We start from the raw sequence: 21,289 nt of genomic DNA on the forward strand, positions 1-21,289 counted from the left end.
TTGAATTGTGATATAATCTCCTGAAATCTCCAGGAAAGTTCAGTAATTTTTCTATTCCTTTCGTCTGCTTTTCTGGTCTTACTGTCAATACAATGAGCTGATATTGAAGCGAACAGGATTAGTCTTCCTGTTCTTCCTGTTCTTAGGCATTTTACAGGAAACCGCACTTGAAGAATATGATAGACGTTGGTGATTAAATATTAATCTGGGTGAAGAAAGCCAGCGAAAATTATGAAACAGCTCAACTATTTTGGTAATACATATCTTAAAGTTTAACACAAAAAGTTCTCTTTGGTGGTTGTGTTAATTGGTATATTGATAGACATACTTTCACATGTATTTTACAGAATATATTCTAATATTTTCATAAAGTGAACATTGGAAAGAATGCTGGTTCTCCCAACCCTCATAGCTTTTGATTAACTCTAAGGCCAGACCTTCAGAAATTGTCAATGCTCTAAAAGTACTGTTGTTATATTGCATTGGTTTCTGATGTTGGTTTAGGGACCAGTCTCACAAACAGTGTACGTAAGGAACACTCCTTGAAACTGCTGAGTCATTTCAGATTGAATAATATTTTAAATGAATTGTGAAAATGTAGTCTCTGTATACTTCATATTGAAATTATGGTATGAGGATGTTGTGATACTGTAAGTCTTCCAGGTTCTGTATAGTACCTTTGTCTATTTTATCTGTCTTTGAATTGATGGATATTCACCCCTCCAAGAGGGACTACAAAGGGCCAACTGTCATGACTGTATCATGTTTTTAGCTTACTTGGATTTTTTTGCAAGAGTAATTCAGAACTTCTAGCTCCATTTGCATGAACTAGAGCTACTAATACATGTTTTTTTTGTACAGGTATCCCTGCTGCGAGTGAATTAGCTCGAATTAGCTGAAGCAGATGTGTTCTTGGTTTTGGCAAAATTAACCTATGGAAAATGAAAATAAGTCAATTAGTAGTCAGCTAACTCAATCTATAGAATAATCTTAAATTTGTCTCTAGAGTGATCTAACGAAAGCTCTGGATGCAGGGTTGGGTTGTATGTTTTAGCAGCTAATTTGCTTCTTAGCTGGTATTTTCCTTGCTTCGGTGGAGGAATAATTGGAAATGTATGCACTGTATTAAATGTGTCGACTGAAGCTGTAAATTGGAAGAGATTGTGTTTGGTATATAAATCTAGAGAGTACTGCCAGGTTTGGTCATAAATATGTAACTTCCAGAATTCTATGACATACAATAAGAAACATGTCAATAAGTGATGAAATGAAGGTTTCCAATTATTTTAACAGAAATAAACTGGCTTTTTGGGATGTATTTATTACAAAAGTTTCATCATTTCTAGTTGAAAGAATAGGATGGAGAGTGCATAACTGGAGGGGTTTCCTGGGTGAATAGCAAACTAATGTGTTTAAAATTCCAGTGGGAAAAGGAAGACTTACGTTTGTCTTTTGCAATAAGAATTAATTCACTCTTTTGTTGTTTTGTTTCTACTGCTGTTCTGAGGGGAGAAAAGATGTTTTTTAGTATTCCGATGGAAGGAATTTATGAATCTGGTCTGTCTGAGACACTGCAATAAAAACATTTTAAATTATAAATAATTCTCTTTCTGATATGTTTAAAATTGTACCAAAAGATTGAAAAGAGCTAAGGCTATGTTTCAGGGAGGACGCAAGAAGGATAGCAGCCTGTCATCATCAAAGCTAGACACTGACAGCTTTGTTATGAGACTATCTAGTTTAACTTTCACGAATTCTCTAGGAAGTTGTAGAAATTTAATGTTGGAGAAAACAGCCACCTCTTAGAGGAGAAAAGAGTTTTATCTTAATGATCAGCCATGTGAACATATACCTATGTTAAGTTATATTGTGGTGTCTCATAAAAACAATTTCTGCCTTGTTACCCAGAATTCAGGCTAGTGCATTAGAGGTGTGAGGAGTGCCTAGGAGCTGTCCTCAGGAGCTGCCTACTTGTTCTGCTGGGATTCCTCTCCTAAAGGTTGCACCATTTTCTTCATACAATGTCTGTAAAAATCCTGAGCTAATTAAGTGTCCCAAACAAGCATCACTGATTCCTGGCTTTGGTGAGGGTTGGGAGCATGAGATCTTGCTAGTTTTACATCTACTAAGGGGGGAAAAAAAAGAGCTCTTTGCATTCTGCTGTTTTTATTCAGGTACTTTCAGAAGCTGGATACAACCCAGATTTGCATGGATTACACTATGATGATAGTATCTTTCCCTAAGTACTTTGGTGTTATAACAAACTTCAGCTAATGAATGAAAAGGAGTGCTATTCTATCTGGGGAGACTAGGGGAACTGTTATTACTTTATATTGTCACTATAGTAGGAACACTGCTATGGAGTAAGGGATACCTGACTGGCATGGGAGAGAATTCATCAACATTTAAAAGCTTGATTTAGATTCCTTTTTAAGTCAGCAGCAATAACGACCAAACCTGATGAGACATGGCACCCTGTCTTTGTGCTTAGGAATGTGTTACAGCTCCACGTATCCTTACTGAGACTCATTTCAAATATGAATACCTGGTTTTATACTTAGGGCTAATAAACATAAAACATTTTTTTTTAAAATATGTACTACACACAAAACCTTTGCCTTTCCTAGCAGTTTTATCCTACAGTTTTGTCTGTAACTGCCTCTCTGTAACCAAAGCCTTATGTTGAAGAACACGAACAATTGCGCTTTATTGAGCAATTACTTTTTATTGACTCTTTGTAGGAGGCCCCTGTATCAAACACATGCATGAGATAGGAAGGCAGTTGTGTAGGTGAAGACCAATATGAAACATAAAGATTATGCAGATCACATAAAAAGGTCCTATCTTTACATATATCACAGTGCAATGCCTTTTCTAAATATGTTATTTTGGGTGATGCTGGGCTACTATACTATTAACCTTTATTATATTTGCTATTACAGTGACCTACATACTGTGAGTTATTTTACCCAAGCATAAATGTGCTTTGGAACACAGTCTTGTAGCATATGCTATTAAAATTTTGTTTTATTTTTTCTTCAGTTAAAATATATGCCAAAATGTGTTTTGTTTTGAAAGTTATATAGAGATTTTTATACTTAATTCTCTATTTTGGCTATAATTACATTCACCTGAAAAGTAGGTAAACCTAAATATTTTTTTTTTCCTAACTTTCTTTTGTCTGTGGTATATTTTTAAGATTCCCCATTTTGGAGGGCACCTCTCTTCCAAATGGCCATTCTTAAAAAAAATACACATAATTAATTTTTACCAAAACAAGATGTGTCTACAGGTCACTCGCAGTAGGGATACCTGTACAGAAAAAACACGTATTAGTAGCTCTAGTTCATGCAAATGGAGCTAGAAGTTCTGAATTACTCTTGCAAAAAAATCCAAGTAAGCTAAAAACATGATACAGTCATGACAGTTGGCCCTTTGTAGTCCCTCTTGGAGGGGTGAATATCCATCAATTCAAAGACAGATAAAATAGACAAAGGTACTATACAGAACCTGGAAGACTTACAGTATCACAACATCCTCATGCCATAATTTCAATATGAAGTATACAGAGACTACATTTTCACAACTTTACTGGTTACAAGTTCACCTCTTAACTGTGGCTTTTTCTTCTTTATTTAAAAATACTCATATTTAAAAGTTACTACACAAGATATGACAGCATATTCATCTTGTACAAGCAGATGGGTGGGGTAACCTTTCCCTGATTCAGTAATTATAGTCTAAATCAAATGCCATTTTGATTTGAACTACCTAACAAAACCAAAGGAACAAGCAAACAAAGGAACAAAAAAAGCCCACCTTTTTAATTTGCATGTCACATCATTTGAATATTATATTACAACAGAGGAAAGGGAAACAGCAACATTTTCAAAGCTCAAGTGACTTTTTACTAACTGTTGTCATGAAGAATAGCAAGGTTGCTATTCATAAGCACTCATTGGTCAGGAACCAGCAGAAGAATGAGCTCAGTCGTGGTTCTCAGACTAACCAAAAAACCTCATCTAGCTTTGATTCCTTGCTGCCTGCTCCTCTTTTTTTTTCATTGGAAAATGCCTACCGAGGGACAGGCAGGTGTCTGTATTGACTTCGGAATGCAGGGAGGAACAGCCGATCCATCCACAAGTTGAACAAGTTCATCCTCAACTCTGAGCCATCTATTTTCAGTAGAGGCTCATTTAAGAAAGAGGTGGAGAGCTCTACTGGACCTGGACTAAATGAAAAAAAATGCAATTAAAATTATGAAAAATGATTTTAATGACCAGAGTTGCTTTGTGCGTTACCCGAAATTCATTACACTGTGTCATTACATTATAACTGCTGCAGTGAATTTAGTTTTTGTGTTAGTTACTTTTTTTTTCTCTTTTTGTAAAGCAATAAGGTTTCTATTATTCTGTCCACGATAAAGATATAGTACTTTTTTTTTTTTTTGTCTGATAAAAGGAGGAGAAATTCCTTTCTGCCCTTGAACCACGATAGGAAATCCTAAGCAAAATCCTTTGATGAAAAGAAAACCCTGAAGTATGCTTTATAAAAGCCCTTTGGTGAAGAAGCTACATGAATGATAGATACACAGCTGGACATCAGTGCCCTGAGAATACTGACTGGCATTAATGGTCCTGAGCAGACTCACCTGGGACTCTCTACCCACCCATGAGCCTGGGGGCCTTATTGCAGCTCTGGATGGGACATCTGCCTGGGCCTGACCAATGTTGTATGTCCTATGCCTTTGTAGTTGTGCACCTGCAAAAATAAAGTTTTGTCTCTACTGTGTATATTAATTCATGGAACTGTGAGACAATGCAGGAAAGAGAGGGGTAATCCTTAGACATGTGCTGTTGTACAAGGGACTAGGAGTAGATTCAGCTGTACCTAGTCTCCTTACCTCTTTGGTTCAAAGGGGTCCACTCTGAACCTCGTGACTCAGTGGGAGGGTCTCCCTGATGTGTATGACATACCCTGTCCTCTAGGCTGTAAATAATTAAGTTTACCTTGCCATCTTGTATCTTAAGTTGCTGTCTTATTTATGATTAAGCTTTGTTAGATCACTACATTATATCAATAAATATATTTATTTATTCTGCTTCTCTCTTATGAGGGAAGTCTATAATTTAATCCGCAAAACACGTCAATTAAATTATCTAGTCAAAATACTCACACCTAGGTATCTACAGACAGACATTAAGTGCCTAAAGAAAAAGACTGAATTATTCAATAAATGAAGGAAATTAAGTCTTGTTGAGATCAGTGGAAGTACTGCCAGTATTCAGATCTGTTAGGGGCAGTAAGAAGGAAATAAGGACTTCTTGCCCTGAGATCTGAGAAATTTATTCTAAGTAGTTAACTTTAATTTCCTATGAAACATCCACCTGCAGAAGTGAAGGACAGGCTTTCATATTTCAATCATTAAGTGATGTGGGTGAGGTCCTGAGTCTTACCCCAGAAGTATTTCCAGTGAAGGCTATGTTCCAAGAGAGCTTTCTGCTGGTTGCTTTGCATCTCTGCAGGGTTGGGATTTGCTCTTGGTTTTTATGTTGGGCTGCTTTTGGTGGGCTAGGTGACCTTTCAGGGAGAATGGGAAGCGATGTTGCATGCTCTGGGAGAGCTTGTTGATGCTGGCAGGGAACAGGGGAGATACTTGAAAGATCTGGGAGCTCAAGGTCCAAAGGGAGAGGAACAGAGCTAGCCAATTTGGAGGCTGGGAATAAGCAAGGGACCCTCAGGGGTGATAAAAGCAGAGGGACCTTGTGAGGACTTGTTGCAACTCAATCACTGGGAGGAAGGCTGTATGTACAGTGCAAAAAGGGAAGACTTGCATATAAACCTTGCTATTATTGCCTTAGCTGCCTAGATTCTTTTGCAAAGTTATTTAATCAAGTGTATTCTAGTGAAATCTAGCTTTTTTATTTTAAAGGCTTTTGGTGTTTTTACAGTAAGGGTAAAGGTCTAGGCAGACATAGTTCATAGTTCAGACATAGGCAGACCCTTGACTTGGTATTCTGCTGCAGAACAAATAAAATCCTAGATGCATGAAATGCATAGATTTTGTGTGATATTTGCAAATTATTGGAAAATATGTATTGTATTCTGTGATCAGATCTCAGAAAATGAGAATCTGTTATGGCTAGACTGAGAGACTCTTACACTTTAAATCCAAGCTGGGCCTATTGGAAAGGTCCTTTTTAGCCCTGGCTAAAGGGGTGGCTGGTGTATATTTAAGCTTCTCTTGTTTTGTAGAATATACTATAGAATGGGTGAATCACCAGTGCTAACTCAGGGATGAAACTAAAATTTTTGATTCATCAGCTCATTTCACTTACAAGAAGAAGTAAATTTAACTAGTATAGTATTTTCCAAGACCTTAAGTGTTCCATGTCTTAATCCAGTAGGATTTTTTTTTTTTTATTACTTTAGAATTTGGTAGCTTATTGTTAATAGCATTAAGAGAAGTAATTACACTTGAAAGCTGAGGACACCTGATGTGGAAATCATCTGTAGACAATAAATATGGAATGTGACAACTGTTTTTAGAATGAAATCATCTTTAAAGGTCGTCATTAAGTATGTCATTGATCATTTTGTAGAATCATCTTACCAATGTGACTTATTTGGCATGATGGATTTAATTAAAATGTATTCTGAAAGAATAATGCTGTGGCTCTTGCAGCTGCAAGCCAATAACTGTGTTAACTGTTTAAGGAATTTTGTATCTTTATTAGAAAGCTTTGTCAGTGAAAAGGGAATGGAATATGTTTAAGGGGTAACACAGAAAAACTGAGGTATAACATGGGTTGTAACACAACCCATTGCAGTAAACTTGGCCTGAGTTCTGACTTTTGGGCAAAGCCAAACAAATCTTTAGTGTGTTCAAGTATTTTTAGTGCCATTAAAAATGTCTTGCAGTTGAGAGACATTGTTTCTACTTAAAACCATGAGGATTATTTTCTGCTACAGATCTCCTTTTCATCCATGCTTTTGCCAAATCCATGTTTCCACAATTTACTTTTTTTTTTTTTTTTTTTAAAGTGGAGATGTTTGGTGTCTGGAGGAGCTGTCCTAATATGGACTTTTTTTTTTTTTTATTTAATGTATTACCAATCTTTAAAACTTGTAAATTACCCCACTTTTAAGAAGGAAAAAAAAAAACAAAGCACGAAATTGCTGCAAAAGATAGGCAATGCTTAGCATAAAGCTTTCCTCTGTCAACTTTGCATCAATTTTTTGCCTCTTATAGAAATAATGTTGCTCTTGTTGTGATTGCTTATGCTTTATAGAAGAATATTGATTGCGTTTTGTAATAATTTTTCTATAAGATGTTAAAAGAATTAAATTAGAATTGGATTGTGACAGCCTTACTTTGTTGTAACACTGCAAAAACAATTTGATTGTAGAAATGCTGTAGTTTACTACTTTTGATATATTCTGTTCTTTTGCAGTTTCTAGTTGCTATTATTATCTTGTGTGTATGGGATGGTTTCTTACTTAATGTCTGCTCTTCCCCTCCCCTAACTAGCTCTTATGACTACCTTCCAACTCTGACTTTAATTTGTATTTAAGTAGTGTTGACGCTTGCTATCTTTGTTTCCTTAACTAAACTGCTGAGCATTCAGCAGCTGTCACTGAAGAGTATGGGTAATCACATATTCGGAAATATCACTTATATCCCGTAAACACAGATTTAAGAAGTGGAATTCTGAAAACCTTCATTGTGAGTACAAGGTCTCATGCAGACACATTGAAGACTTTTTTGGGGGACAGAAGGAACTTTTCTGAGAGAATCTGCAATGTGTCTTAGAATATTCACTTAAACATTTAAGCAATTAAGACAGTCCCTTCTCTGGGATGTGTTTAAGAGGTTCTCACCTGCCCCACCACTGTTCGTATATGCTTCAGTTGCTGCAAATACCATGTGAAGTTTCTTCAGAGGCATAATCTTTTGCTGTATACAGAAACAAGCAGAGGCAAATTTATGGAAAATGCCATAAAACTTTTATGTAAGAGGAAAAAGTAGACTGCCAGTACAACGACATGGTCTTCGAGGTGAGCACTGGATGTTTGAAGCTATGCAAGATGCATGTGGTCTGTTGTAATGAGTTCGCCAAATCCTGAGCTAGTGCTGCTCCTGCCAGGACATCTGTTCTGGCTGGAGCATCCAATAAGAAATGTTGCTACTCTGCTCATCCCAAGGTCAGCCTTGCTTTCTTAAACTAAAATGTTTTTCGACAAGATGAAACATAATTTGGCCAATTGTTGTACATTAAAATTGTAAATTATGCAAATACATTCTGTATATGACAGCTGTATTTGAAAGCTGCTTTTGTTTTTTTTCATCTTCCTTCAGTTAATTATACAAGTCTGGCAGCAAAAGGCCTTTCTTAGTGACATGTGTATATAGTGGATGTTCATACCTGGTGATGTTGTACCTAAGAAGAAAATCAGTCATGTTCACCAGAAATGCTCATTAAACAAGCTTAAATTGGTTCCATTGTCTGAAACTTGACTGTCCCCACTGGACTGTGATGAATGCTGCTCATTAGTCAGATTAAGCTTTCAGCTTTGGGAAGACTACCATGTTGTGAATTGTTTCACATTATTAGGCAAAGAAAAGGTAGTCATGTAGACAAATGATAATGTTTTAATCAATTAACTTGAAAAGTCTAGATGTACTACATAATGCCAGATTTATAATAGTTTACAATTAACACTGGGCATGGATGTGTTTTCCTTTCCACAGGGGAGAAAAAGTTGTCACTAGGGATGTTCCCTGCTGGCTGAAAAAGATCCTGAAATTACAACTGTCCTTTTTGGGGACAACAAAGCAGATGTCCTTGGCCATGCAGTTGCCCAAGTGATATTTTCAGTACCGAATCCAATGTGAAACAGTCTATTGTTCACTGTAGATCAGGTAATACTGTGAGCTTTTAATTGGGCAATGAATATGAGAATGTCAGCTATAACTTAAAATTTTTATATGTATCAATACAGCATACAAGTTCCCTGTTATGGTTTATAAATAAAAGAACAAATAACACAAAAGCCTTCTTATGATTGCACACACACTAGTAATACTGAACGATTACTCTATAACAGCATCTTTCTTTGCACAGTTTTCATTTCTTATGTTTTAATTGTTAGGAGTACTTAGTGAACTGGTTCTGGAACTTGTAAGTCTTATGCAGCAGCAAAATAAGTAAGAAAACAGGAAGAAAAGCAATGCTTTTGTTGAGATTTCCACTGTGCCATTGAAGTTGTAATTAAAAGGAGAAAGAGAAAACAATGGCATTAAGTTGTAATTAAAGATGCAGATTGTGGGTGTATGGTGTTTTTTTTTGTTTTTTTTCTTTCTGGACCTAGGCACCCTGAATAGAAAAACATTTAGGAATCTTCATATTACCTTCTAATGCTTGCAAAACATGTTTTGGTCCAACAAGAGACAGCAGATTAGAATAAGTGTCATATACAAGTATGTTACAGTTGAATGTATCTTTGCTTCAAAATCAGGATTAAAAGAAAGGTTTTTTAAAGCAATCATCCCCTGGTGGAAGTTCTTGGTTACCCATACATGTTTAAAATATTTTTACACTTTTTTTGTTGTTGTTTTGTTGTTATTGTTTGTTTTTTTTTTCTTTTTAAGCAAAAATTAGGAAAAAATTGTGAGGCTAATGGTAATATTTTAAGTAGTAGCTATACGATCTTATGGAAAGACATTAATATGAAAAGGCATTATTTTATGTAGTTATCTTAATCAGTGGCATGTTGCACAAGTATAGTAATTTGTGTTGGTGGTTTTCAGCCTTATTAGTATTCATTCTGAACAGAAGCCTTGGCTTTTTTTTTCTTTTTCTTTTTTTTTTTTTAAACTCCCACTGCCTGATAATTCATCATAATTTGGCTCCAGGTCACTTTGGCATAATGGACCAGAGTTATCTTTGTTGTACCTCTGCTGAAGTCAGTAGAGTAAGCCTGGTCAGTAATACTACCATTTATTTAAAAATAAAATGTCTTGCCATGTTATTAAGCAGACAGAAAGGAATATACTTTTTTTTTTCTTTTTTTCTTTTTTCAATAAGATAAATACAGTTTTGGTGGACATTTCCAGTAGTGTAAGTACTGAGAATGTATTTGAGCAAATAACAGCCCTTTGAAAGGAAAACAATTGTTTCTCAGGAATAGTAGACTAGTGCTAGCTATTTTGTTACATGTTTTAATTCAGATTAAAAGCTCCTAAATTATCATTTTTCCCATAAGAAAACATGTTACACATCATTGTGTGATGAGGCATTAATTTATTAAACATAGATATGAGTAAAATAAATGATAATTTTTTACAGGCTCTACTTTCTTTTGAAAATGGAGTGGTCACCCATGTCTTTGCGACATAGCTGATTACTTTCTGGTCTCAGCAGGTGATGGAGACTGTAATGTTTTCGTCTCTCTGGGCATGAATCTGGAACTATGTATTAATAAAACTGGATGTAGTGTTTATTTTTATTTGCTATGTAAACGGGATCCCCAGATGAAGAGACTTGTATCTAGTTTGCAGAAGACTTATATAGTCTTCACACCATAGATTAGTGGTTTCCTCAGAAAAGGAGGGTAGCCTATGGTTGAATATTGTACATCTTTGTTCAGGTTTATTCGACTTATTCTAGTACAAAATCTGGTTTTTATATACAAAAGTTGTATGATCTGTCAAGCATCACAGATGAACTACACAGCTTTATGAATTATTGTTCCTCATCTGAGCCAGAGTAACTGTTCATGAATGCATCCTTAACGGCACTTACCACTGCAGATACACTGTAAAACACATTAGATTAAACCTTTCATTAGCATGATTGAGTTGTAATGGCTTAACAAGTTTCCTCCCTTCAGCTAACCTTTGCTATCCATTAGTTGGGTGCATGCTTTGCCTGTCAAATTGAGAGATAATGCAGTTTAGTTTCAGATTTAAGAGAAGTCACATTATCTCACATTTAGCTCTTACGCTGAAGATTAAGCTAAATTGTGTTATCTCATAATTGAAGTGGGCTAAAAACGTGCAGGCAGATGGCTACTTCAGCTTGGCAGCATAACCCATTAAGATCATGATAACTTGCTTGTGCCTGAGCCAGCAGTGCTCTCTCCATTAGTTCTGCTGGAAAAGGTAGGGGAAAGATGAGCGGGATATGGAATTGCAGCAGCAGGTAGGACAGTGGTGTGGCAGCAATCTGCAGGCAGCTAGTGTATGTGGCTTTCCTGAATTGGCTTCTTTGTACAAAGATCCAAGGCTACCCCTTGGCTTAAAGTTGTGCTCTTTACACTTCAGAGTGTTTTTGTATGTTTCTTCTTCTTTTTTATTTTTTTTATTTTTTATTGTGTTCTTTTAAAGACTGGGGTGGATAGGGCAGTTACAGTAATAACCGTGCTGTTCTAGGGTATCCTGACAAAGGAGCATATCAAAATGTTGTGCAGAAAACTGTTTAAAAGCCTGAAGGGAAAGGAGCTGGAGAGTTTAGTAATGAAAGAACTGGAGGAGAATGATAGTCCTTATTCAGCTTTATCTTAGGTCTGCCAATTTCTGTAGCAGCAGTAAGCTTGAAATATATGCATATATGTGCCTGAGCCTCAGGACACATTTTTATCACTAATAACATTAGTACCTGGCCAAGAGTATTTTGTCAATACTTGCTAGATTTGAAAGGCCAACTAAAGATGTTTTCATGTTATAAAGGAGCAATAAGAGTATCAACCAGCTGACCTGCCTTTAGAGTTTATCAGAGAATTTTTCATTTTGTACTCTTTTGTCCATGTTTCTCAGTTTTTGACTTTTTTTTTTTTAGGTGTACTCTTTTACTCTGCAAAAGAGTAAAACAAGTATCAACAAGTATCGCCCAAACAAACTTTTCATTTCTGGGAAGTGTTTCATCTTGTCATGAAGGCTTTCTGATTCAGGTGCTTCTTATTCTTTTTCACCTCCTTGGGTGTTCTGCATCTCCCATGAGAAGATCCATAGTATCTCCTCTCAAGCTGGAGTTGCTATGATGGAGCAGGGGACAGATATTCCAGGTGGGAAGCCTAGCATATGATGAAAACAAGATCACAGGTGCATGTGTCAAATACAAAAATACAAGCCCCACTCCCCAAAAAAGATGCCATTGAATACACAAAGTCATCAATGCTTTTGAAAATAGAAAGCCTTACGAGGTAAGAAATTGAAGTTTGTTGGGGTAAAATAAGAAAACAGAATGCAAGTGACATCTTTGAGAGCTGAGCCCAAGCTCAACTTTAGCATCTTCTTTTCAGGTACTGAAGGCATCATCTAATAGCTAGAGCAGGGGTTCAGTGTGTCTCTGTGATCTTGCCCTGTATTTGGGATCAGCACTGACTTGGTAGCATTAGGTAAGTTGGTCTCTTTCTGACACTTACAAAAAGGACATATCAAAACCCCATGACAGTACTTTTTTATTTTATTTTTTTTTAATTCATATTAACTGAAGTAATTTGAAGTAGTGATATTAAAAAGTGGTAGAGCAAGCCAAGTATTTCCTATAAACTTAATCAATTTTGGAAGGTAATGCTTGCTGTGGATGAAATTCAAGAACTTCGAGATTTCCTTTTATGTTATGAAATTTTCTTAGTACAAATGAGAATAAGTTTCTGCTGTCCATAGAAGCTGTTATGTAGTTATTGTACATGGAAAGTATGTGCCAGGATAGCTCCTAAATGAATAGGATTAGAACATACACTTTTAAAGAGAAGGTATGGGATAATGTACATAAGCATATTTTAAATTCAAGTAATCTGTAAGCTTCTAGGAGACCCAAGAGTGGGATGGAAATCGATTTCTCTGCACAAAATAGGCAACCCCATGAATGATAGCATATGAACTGTGGTAGTATGAATATTTCTTTCTCCACCCTCTCCCTTTTGGTTCATAACAGCCTAACTTTTTGTGATGCGGTAGAGCACTTGCAAGACCTTATAAACCTATGAGAATGTCACAGATGTGTACAATGCTTTATATAAATCTTTATATGAAATTTCATAGCGGTGTTTCTTTCGGAAGTAATGAGTTATTTTATATAAAGATAACATGAAGGATGGCTGAAAATGTTCAGTTTATTGTGATGTATTTACCACTGTGGCCTGTTTTAGTGTCTAAAATCTTCATTGGATAGAGTTCGAGGCTGGTCCCACATTTATTTCTGCTGTGTGACTTCCACAAATAATTCTGATGGCAGAATCTTTGTGGATATTTCAGTTATTTCCATGATTAAAAAACTAAACAAAACAAACAAACAAAACACCAACAATGTTGAAGCTGATGTATTTCTTTAGTATTAAAGGACTGCGAAGTAATCAGTCAACCACAACTGTACAGTAACTGAGATAAATAATCCATTAATCCATTAAGCAATGCTGAGAATCTAGTCAGTTTTTAGAAGTGACTTCTGAAACCAAAAAGCAAATACTATGAAAAATATTAATCACTGTAGAGATACAAAACTTTCAGAGTAGTAAATATGAATAAACTGTTAATTGTAAATATGCTGAATATCATACAACTGATTCCATCCTCATGAAAGAGGCAAAAGATATCCTTAGATAAACAATTTCTATTTACTCCTAACCTTAGGCCTTTCTGTGAATTGCCTACATATGTACTCTGACTTCTTCTGCAACTTCACATATCAAAGAAGTAAAATCATTTTGTGCTTCTTTTCCCCAGTCAACATGTATAAAGAAAAGATTAATGCTATCCTGTTGAAAATATTTGAAAAGGTAGTATGATTTACTCATTGTAGAGTACTTAAAGCAGTGCAAATTACTTATGTTGGGTTAAGAGATGTAGGCCTGGCATGGGGCTGCCTTTTTTCATACTTATCACATCCTTTTATTCCTAAATTAAACTTCAATTCTTATGAAATGTAAGCTGAAAATTCTGACGGGGTCTTATACACCATGTTTTTTCTGTGTAATCTACTAATCACCAGCTTTACCAATAGTCCAACAGTTTGTTTTGAAGCCAGTAGCCATTTAAGACATCTTTGCTTTTTTTGTGCACGTGTATATGCGTATACACACACAGGCATGCACACACTTGTGAGAAGAATTATATCTGTTATAATGATGCACGCATTTCTTCTAAACAAACCATAATTGATGTATAAGTTATGCTACATATGCTAAAGGTAACAGTTTGAGTATCTTTTGTTGAACTAATTTATTAGAATATAATTAAGAAGTAAAAAAAATTTTGGTGATTTTGGTTATCTGTTTAAATTCTGAATAGATTATTTGCATTTGGAATAATTTAAATGGGAACAGGTATTCAAGGAAGAAGGATAGTTCTGAACAATTTATTGGTGGTTTGAATCCATGAATAATTCAGGACCTACGTATCTTTAAATGACATGCTATGAACTAGATTGCTGCAAATTACAGGAGTATGAGAATGATATAATATCACGTAAATTTGATATTCATCTATAAAGGTTGGTTGTTTGTCAAGCTGTTTGTGGGTTTGCAGCTGACCTTTAAAAACTTGAGGATGAATCAAACTAATAGCCTGAACAATGAAAGTCTTTCAACAAGTGAGCATAATAAATCTTTCCACTTTGAGAGGGAGGCAAGTATAATATATAAAACTAAAGACAAGCTTTAATAGACACACAGAATACAAGGAATTAATTCTGAATATAGAAAGATTAATTATAGCTATGGTCACATTGAGGGTACAAAATGTACGAATACATTTGAGGATTCAGGATTACGTACCCTACTTCTAAGTGTATCTTTGAAACAAATCATTCTAAAAGTTGCCGTTGTGAAGCAGGGAACTTCATTGCCTTTACCTTTCAAAGCCATGTCTTAGACAAGATAATTATGCTGTGAAGTAGGAAACTGTAAATTTGTGTAGTTCTGGTTGAATTGTGAGAGTGTGGGGAATAAAGGCCTGATTAAAAATAAAAATAAAAAAAAAAAAAGCAATGCCAATTGTAAATTTCTCACAGCTGTTTTTTAGGACCTTGTCAATGAGGATGAAATGCAGGTAATGAGATCATAGGACAAAGATTCACTGTGCAAAGCAAACCTTGGGTCATGATTGGGGCTCTTCAGTACAAAGATTAGGAAACTCTAATCTTCACACTAATGTCTGGATTTCTGATGATGAAGCATTTCTGTGCTTGAAATATCAGTTTAAAGGGGATGGGTTCTAATTGCCATGGTCTGGAACCTCAGTAAACACATATACAACTCTTCAGCATTTCTGTTTGGTAGGGTAGAGTGGTATAATTTCAAGTATGTACACAATGTCTAGGACAATATGGCAAAATCAATGTTAAGTTCCTCTTAGGAGCAGTAAGCATTAAAAAAGGGGGGAAAAAACACCATTAAGAATGAGTAAACAAATAGGATTATTAAAAATGAGAATTAAAAATTTAGAAGGTAGTCCTCCACTTCTAGTGCAAATTGTAACATTTATTTCATTATAGTTGCCAACTGCAGAATATGTACTCTGTGTGCAGCTTACATGTGATAACAAATGTATTACATAAGCGTATATATCTTAAAAGATATGCTTACATATCTTTTCTGAACAAGTTGCTTATTTTTCTGCAGAAGTTCAGAATTGATTTAGATGGCAAGAAAAAGTCAAAAGGTAGTTATATAAGTGTGAATTTCTGTGCATGGAGAGATGAATGTGTTTAAAGTATCAACATGGGAAGTTAAATTTAGATTTAACATCACGTTTGCTAGCTGATGTGGTATCACACTTAATCCATCTGTGTCTGAACTGCAGGTTGTGTTTAGTGTTGTGCTTAGTTAAAATGATTGTGCTAAATCAAAACTCAATTTTCAGTGAGGTACATGCAGCCAAACACCAAATATAATCATGTTTAAGTTGGGGCTATAAACCATGGTTCCTATGAAATGTGAAGCTGGGCAGAAGTTATTTGGCTCTGTCCTTCATGAACTCTGGCTACGAGAACTGAGCTGTATGAACATTTTGAGCAAATACCAGTGACTGAAGTTCTCCCTAGGCATTCCAAGGTGATTTTATTCTGCTCAGAACTGTGGAGAGTTTGGTAATGTTTATGAACTTGGTGTTTTTCAGGCTTACTTGGACACCAAATATGAAATGAAACCACCCGAGCATCTCGAAGAATCAAACGATTTTTAAGTGTACATGATGCTCTGTAGCATATTTGACTGTACCTGCAGCGTCCCAACCGTTAACACTAACACCCCCTACCCCTACATGTAATAGGGGCATACATTTATATGGCTTGCTGTAGCTTAAATGTTAGTCAAATTATAAGAAGTGCTAAATGTAATTCCTACCTATAATATTGGAAAGGGATTTTCCTGTCACCATGGAGATCTCTGTATCACATATGATAGTTCAGTAACTGTCATGCTTTAATTTTAGACTCTTTCATGCAATATATGACTATGTTAATCTATGGTTACGAATGGGTATTGGGTTTGTTCACTTAAAATGAGAATTCACATAAAAGGTGCATGCTGTGCTTACACGTTGTTTAGCACAACAAGTTTATGAACGTAGAGTTATGGAACAGATTATTATTTGATGCTTATTTACTTGGAATGGTAAAGCAGTAAAAATGCAGTGAATGCAGTGAACATGTGTGCAAGGCACAACATGAACATTGGAGAGAATGACAAAATGTTGTTACATTTAGTCATAACAGTGAAATATTTGCACAGACTGTTTTTTCCAACCTAAATGTAAAGACTTCCTCTCCTTTGAAAGCTGTTCTTGTCACCGTAGTCAGGGTTGTGCTAGATGATGATGCTTAGGTACAGTACTACAGTCTGACTACAGTCGTGCCTTGATCTTTATCTAGCTTCCCTTTCAGTCTTGCAGAGCTGTGCTGTCAAAAGTACTTAATGGGTTAGAATGAGTGTAACTCTAAGCTGTTCTAGTTACCTAAGCAGGCTATCATGGCTTGCACAAAGCAAGATACAGGACAAAGTTTTGTACCAACCTTATGGTTTTACCCTGCTGGGCAGCTGAGCTTCACCACAACCTCTCTCTCACCCTCTCTCCTCAAAGGAAAAGGAGGAGAAAATACGATGAAAAAGGCTCAAGGGTTGAGATGAGGACAGGGAGATCACTCACCAATTATAGTCATGGGCAAAACAGAGTCAGCATAGGGATATTAATGTAATTTATTGCCTGCCACTAGCAATAAATTCTCACAGAATAGAACGGTGAGAAACTAAAAGCAAACTAAAAGCACCTCCCCCCCCCCACCCCATCCACTCTGTGGTGTCTCCTGCCCCGAGTGGCACAGGGGAACTGGGAATGAGGACTGCTGTCAGTCCATGATGCTTTGCCTCCAATGTCTCCACCACTCCTTCACAGTCACTCTCTGCCCCTGCTCCACGTGAGGTCCCTCCCATGGGAACTGATCCTGCATGGGCTTCCCACAGGCAGCAGCTCTTGAAGCACTGCTCCCACATGGCTCCGTACCACGGGGTCCATCCCCCAGGAGCAAACTGCTCCAGCACGGGTCCCCCACGGGCGGCAGCTCCCCCCAGACCCCCTGCTCCTGCGTGGGCTCCTCTCCACGGGCTGCAGCTCCGGCCCGGGGCCTGCTCCTGCGGGGGCTCTCCATGGGCCGCAGCCTCCTCCAGGCCACATCCACCTGCTCCACCGGGGGCTCCTCCACGGGCTGCAGCGTGGAGATCTGCTCCGTGTGGGACCCGTGGGCTGCAGGGGGACAGCCTGCTCCACCAGGGGCCTCTCCACAGGCTGCAGGGGAACTGCTGCTGCGTGCCTGGAGCTCCTCCTGCCCTCCTGCTGCACTCACCTTGGGGGCTGCAGGGCTGTTCCTCACTCCTCTCTCCCCTCTCCCAACTGCTGTAGCACAGCATTTTTTTTTTTTCCCCTTTCTCAACTCTGCCCTCCCAGAGGCCCAACCAGCATCATTCCCTGGCTTGGCTCTGGCCAGCAGTAGGTCCCTTTTGGAGCCGGCTGGAGCTGGCTCTGATCTGACATGGGGCAGCTGCTGGGCTCTGCTCACAGAGGGCGCCCCTGCAGCCCCCCCTGCTACCAAAACCTTGACAGGTAAACCCAATACAACTAGTTATGCCATTAGGTACTTTTGGCCACACTATCCAATTGACACTGTCTGTACTAGAAGGTCTTCCCAGGATTCTTCAAAAGACAATGAGTATTTTGGGAGGTGAAAACTCCCAAATTATGCAGACAGGACTGCTATTCACAGTGTTGGCATTTGAGCTTGCAGGAAGTTAAAAAGTAGCTCACCTTTTATTCTGAAGTGTAGGAATGCTACTATGAATGCTTTGTGTATGGACATGTGCTTGAGAAACCAGTTGTTGCTAGTGTAGAGCCTCCACGTTCTTCTAAGGAGCTGAAATTTTAGAGTCCTTCCTTTCAATTATAAACCAACACTGTCCTTTTTTTTTTCTTTTTTTTTTTTTTTCCAACTGTTGATTCATTTAAAAAACTTCAGTTAAAAATCTTTTGTTTTCATCGCTTGAGTGCCACAACTTAATACCATGAGAAGATGGAAGCACAATAAAAAAGATTGTACTTAAAGGTAATTCACAGCAAGGTCACTATGTTTGTTTTGTTTTTTTTGTTTTTTTTTTTTTTTTAGTTTAGTTTTTTTTTTTCCTGTTAAATTAGGCTTTAACCAACGTTTAGGAGGTATGAATATTCTGATGTAGACATCAAATGCTTCAGAAAAGATGGTATTTCCATCTCTATCACGGAGTATTGGGTAGTTGTTGCTGTTTGGAACAACAAAAAAGAAATAGGCTTTAACAGTCGCTTGTATATCAAACTTCTTCAAAGTCCTATCTGAATAGCATTACAAGTTTTGGAGAGCTTCTATAACAGCAAGGAAGCAGTGTCTCTAAAGTATGCTAATAACGTTTGCTCTTGACTTTCTGATGAATGACAATGTGCTTGTTTGGGAAAGCATCCTAAAATAGCTTTGCAGGATAATACTAATGCTAATCAATCACTATATTGCTGTCTTTCAGAAATAAGCTGTAAGATGTCAGGATGCAGTTTGGGTTCTAAAGGTGGAATAACTGGAAGGAAATGCTCGCACTTGCTCAAATACCTGACCAGACCTGATCATATCTGAGTGACAGGCTATCCAGGCCTTCTTGTTTAAGATGTCATTAGCATTTCTGCAGATAACTAATTTAAATCGTTTCTGGAACTGTTATAATTTGATGTGGAGTTCCACTAAAATTATGGAAAGATGAGCTGTGCTGAAACTCTACTGGAGGGTTAGACCAGAGACCTTATTTTTAAATAGTTTCACTTTGTAATATCTTGATATATTTTCTTTAACTCATGCCTCATAGTAATGAGAGAACATTATTAAGCTTTGATTAGTTTTCTGAATTTTCTTAAAAAAGCAAAAGCTAAGGATGAAGGAAAAGGCTTTTATAGAATGAAAATGTAACTTTATTAGGCTCATCTATGTAATAGTTAGAAAACTCTTTTTCCCTGTGGCTAGCAAAAATAATTAGTTCAGAGTCTTAAACCTGAAGTTTCTAAGTAGCAGGGCTCAGAGATGGGAGAGCACTGGAAGCAGCGGTGTAGTACATGGAGTTAGGTGAGAGTGACACCTACAGCTGTCCCAGTGACATGTTCTGCCTTGGAAATGGAGAACTGCTGGGTGGTAGCCAGACTGCTAAAGATCAGCTGGACAAAGATAGATACTATTACTCTAATTTTAAATGTGTGCGAAGATGATTTTGCTGTCCTGGATAGGCTCTAAACAAATGGACAGGCTTAAAGAGCATATTTTAAACAGGGGAAAGATTTGAAGCTCAGTCTCATTTCTAAATATGGTAGTTGTGTAATAAAACAGATGACTTGGCTGAGAATTTTTTTTTTGGTCACTTTGATTATTTCTGCCTGTGCCACCCCCAACCCTGATGGCAATAGCGTCTGGGTTTTCCCTCTGCTCCCCCCTGCCACAGTCTTTTCTACACTTTGTATGAGCATCCTGGAAAGTATATAAATACTCTGTCCCATCAAAGTCAAAATTCCTTATGCTATCACTCTGTGCCTGGCAGTCTTCCCACTGAAGAGTGGGTTGTATGTGAGTGTGTGTAAGTGCTCATTTTGTGAACAGAATCAATAGTTCTCTTTATTTCCATTATCATTTTATCTTATGAACTTCAGATTGACATATTCAGTCTATTACATATGGGATTACCTTCCAGAAGATTTAAATGCCTTATATTCAGGGCTTCTTTTGTTTTAAACTGCTGTGCCTTCATCAGTAATCTCATCCCCTCTGCATTCTTCTCTATAATAGATATAAAAATTGCTTATCTAAAGACTGTAGGGTGCATAGTGACATTAGTAATTATCAAGGCAATGTTACTAGTGACTAATGAGATGAAAGGGAAGAACAAATGCTTTAGAATTGTTGAGGTTTTTCTTACTTTTAGATACATTTGTTTTTCGTGTGGTAGTCCACTGATATTAAGAATTTAGGATTTCCGAAAAACATTTTAACAGGTTTGTGCTCAAAACAGGAAGTGATATTTTGTCTCAGCCTTGCCTTCCAAGATGGATGAATCCATATTTTGGAAATAAAACACCAAAATTGAGCAAGCATGCTCAGTGAATGACTTGGTCATAGTGCTAGGTTTCTTGATTAATATGCCTGTACATGGGTTTCTATGAGTACGATTTAATAGCATGGTACAAAATTGAAATCTAAGGTCCTAATTTGATCCCTATAATAGGTCAAAAAGATTAAATATGAATAAGAAAAGAATGCACAGAACCTACCTGTATTAGATCAGTGTTCCTAATGTGTCATTTAGTGAGTGCCTAATGTCTCAGATCTATAACTTCTAGGAATAAATTTTCAATTTGTGTTCTTATTTCTGACAAACTAACACTTTTAAAAAAAACAAATAAACAAACTTACTTCTGAGATTATAAAGGCTTCACCTCAAGTATATCCTGCAGAGATACAGCTCCATAAGAAGCATTTGAACTCACAGAGAGTAATTATTCCAGAAAGCAATCCACTGCATTCCAGAAGGATGCCTTCTTGGTGTTAAGGACGAGTGGCTATTCTGTTATGTTACTCTAATGTTACTGTTAACTTCCAAAGTAAATAATGTGTTTATCTTTCCCTGTGTATTCATCAAGGCACTGTGCAGTGTGTCTAGTTTATAGAATTTGGTTTTACTACTTCCATTCATCTTCTACTTGTCATGCAATGTCTAGTACAAGGGTAATTGATAA

General features: G+C 36.9%; 2 long non-coding RNA genes across 3 annotated transcripts; one reads left to right on the forward strand and one right to left on the reverse strand.

The window, feature by feature from the left end:
• Nucleotides 1-2,705: 2,705 nt before the first annotated feature.
• LOC308191291 lies at nt 2,706-8,256 on the reverse strand. The gene is made up of 3 exons (XR_013947869.1): nt 4,904-8,256; nt 4,652-4,761; nt 2,706-4,231 (listed from the first exon to the last, which is right to left on the reverse strand). It is a non-coding gene; the product is annotated as an uncharacterized lncRNA (long non-coding RNA).
• A 506-nt stretch (nt 8,257-8,762) lies between these two features.
• On the forward strand, nt 8,763-16,429 carry LOC308191295. 2 transcript variants are annotated; one of them, XR_013947874.1, is made up of 4 exons: nt 8,763-8,923; nt 11,841-12,204; nt 12,304-12,399; nt 16,121-16,429. It is a non-coding gene; the product is annotated as an uncharacterized lncRNA (long non-coding RNA). The 2 variants fall into 2 exon arrangements; XR_013947875.1 differs by lacking the exon at nt 8,763-8,923 and having other exon boundaries at nt 11,157-12,204.
• Nucleotides 16,430-21,289: the final 4,860 nt, after the last annotated feature.

The sequence above is a fragment of the Anser brachyrhynchus genome, assembly GCF_964034855.1.
Source record: "Anser brachyrhynchus genome assembly, chromosome: 2".
In the NCBI taxonomy this organism is placed as follows: Eukaryota; Metazoa; Chordata; class Aves; order Anseriformes; family Anatidae; genus Anser; species Anser brachyrhynchus.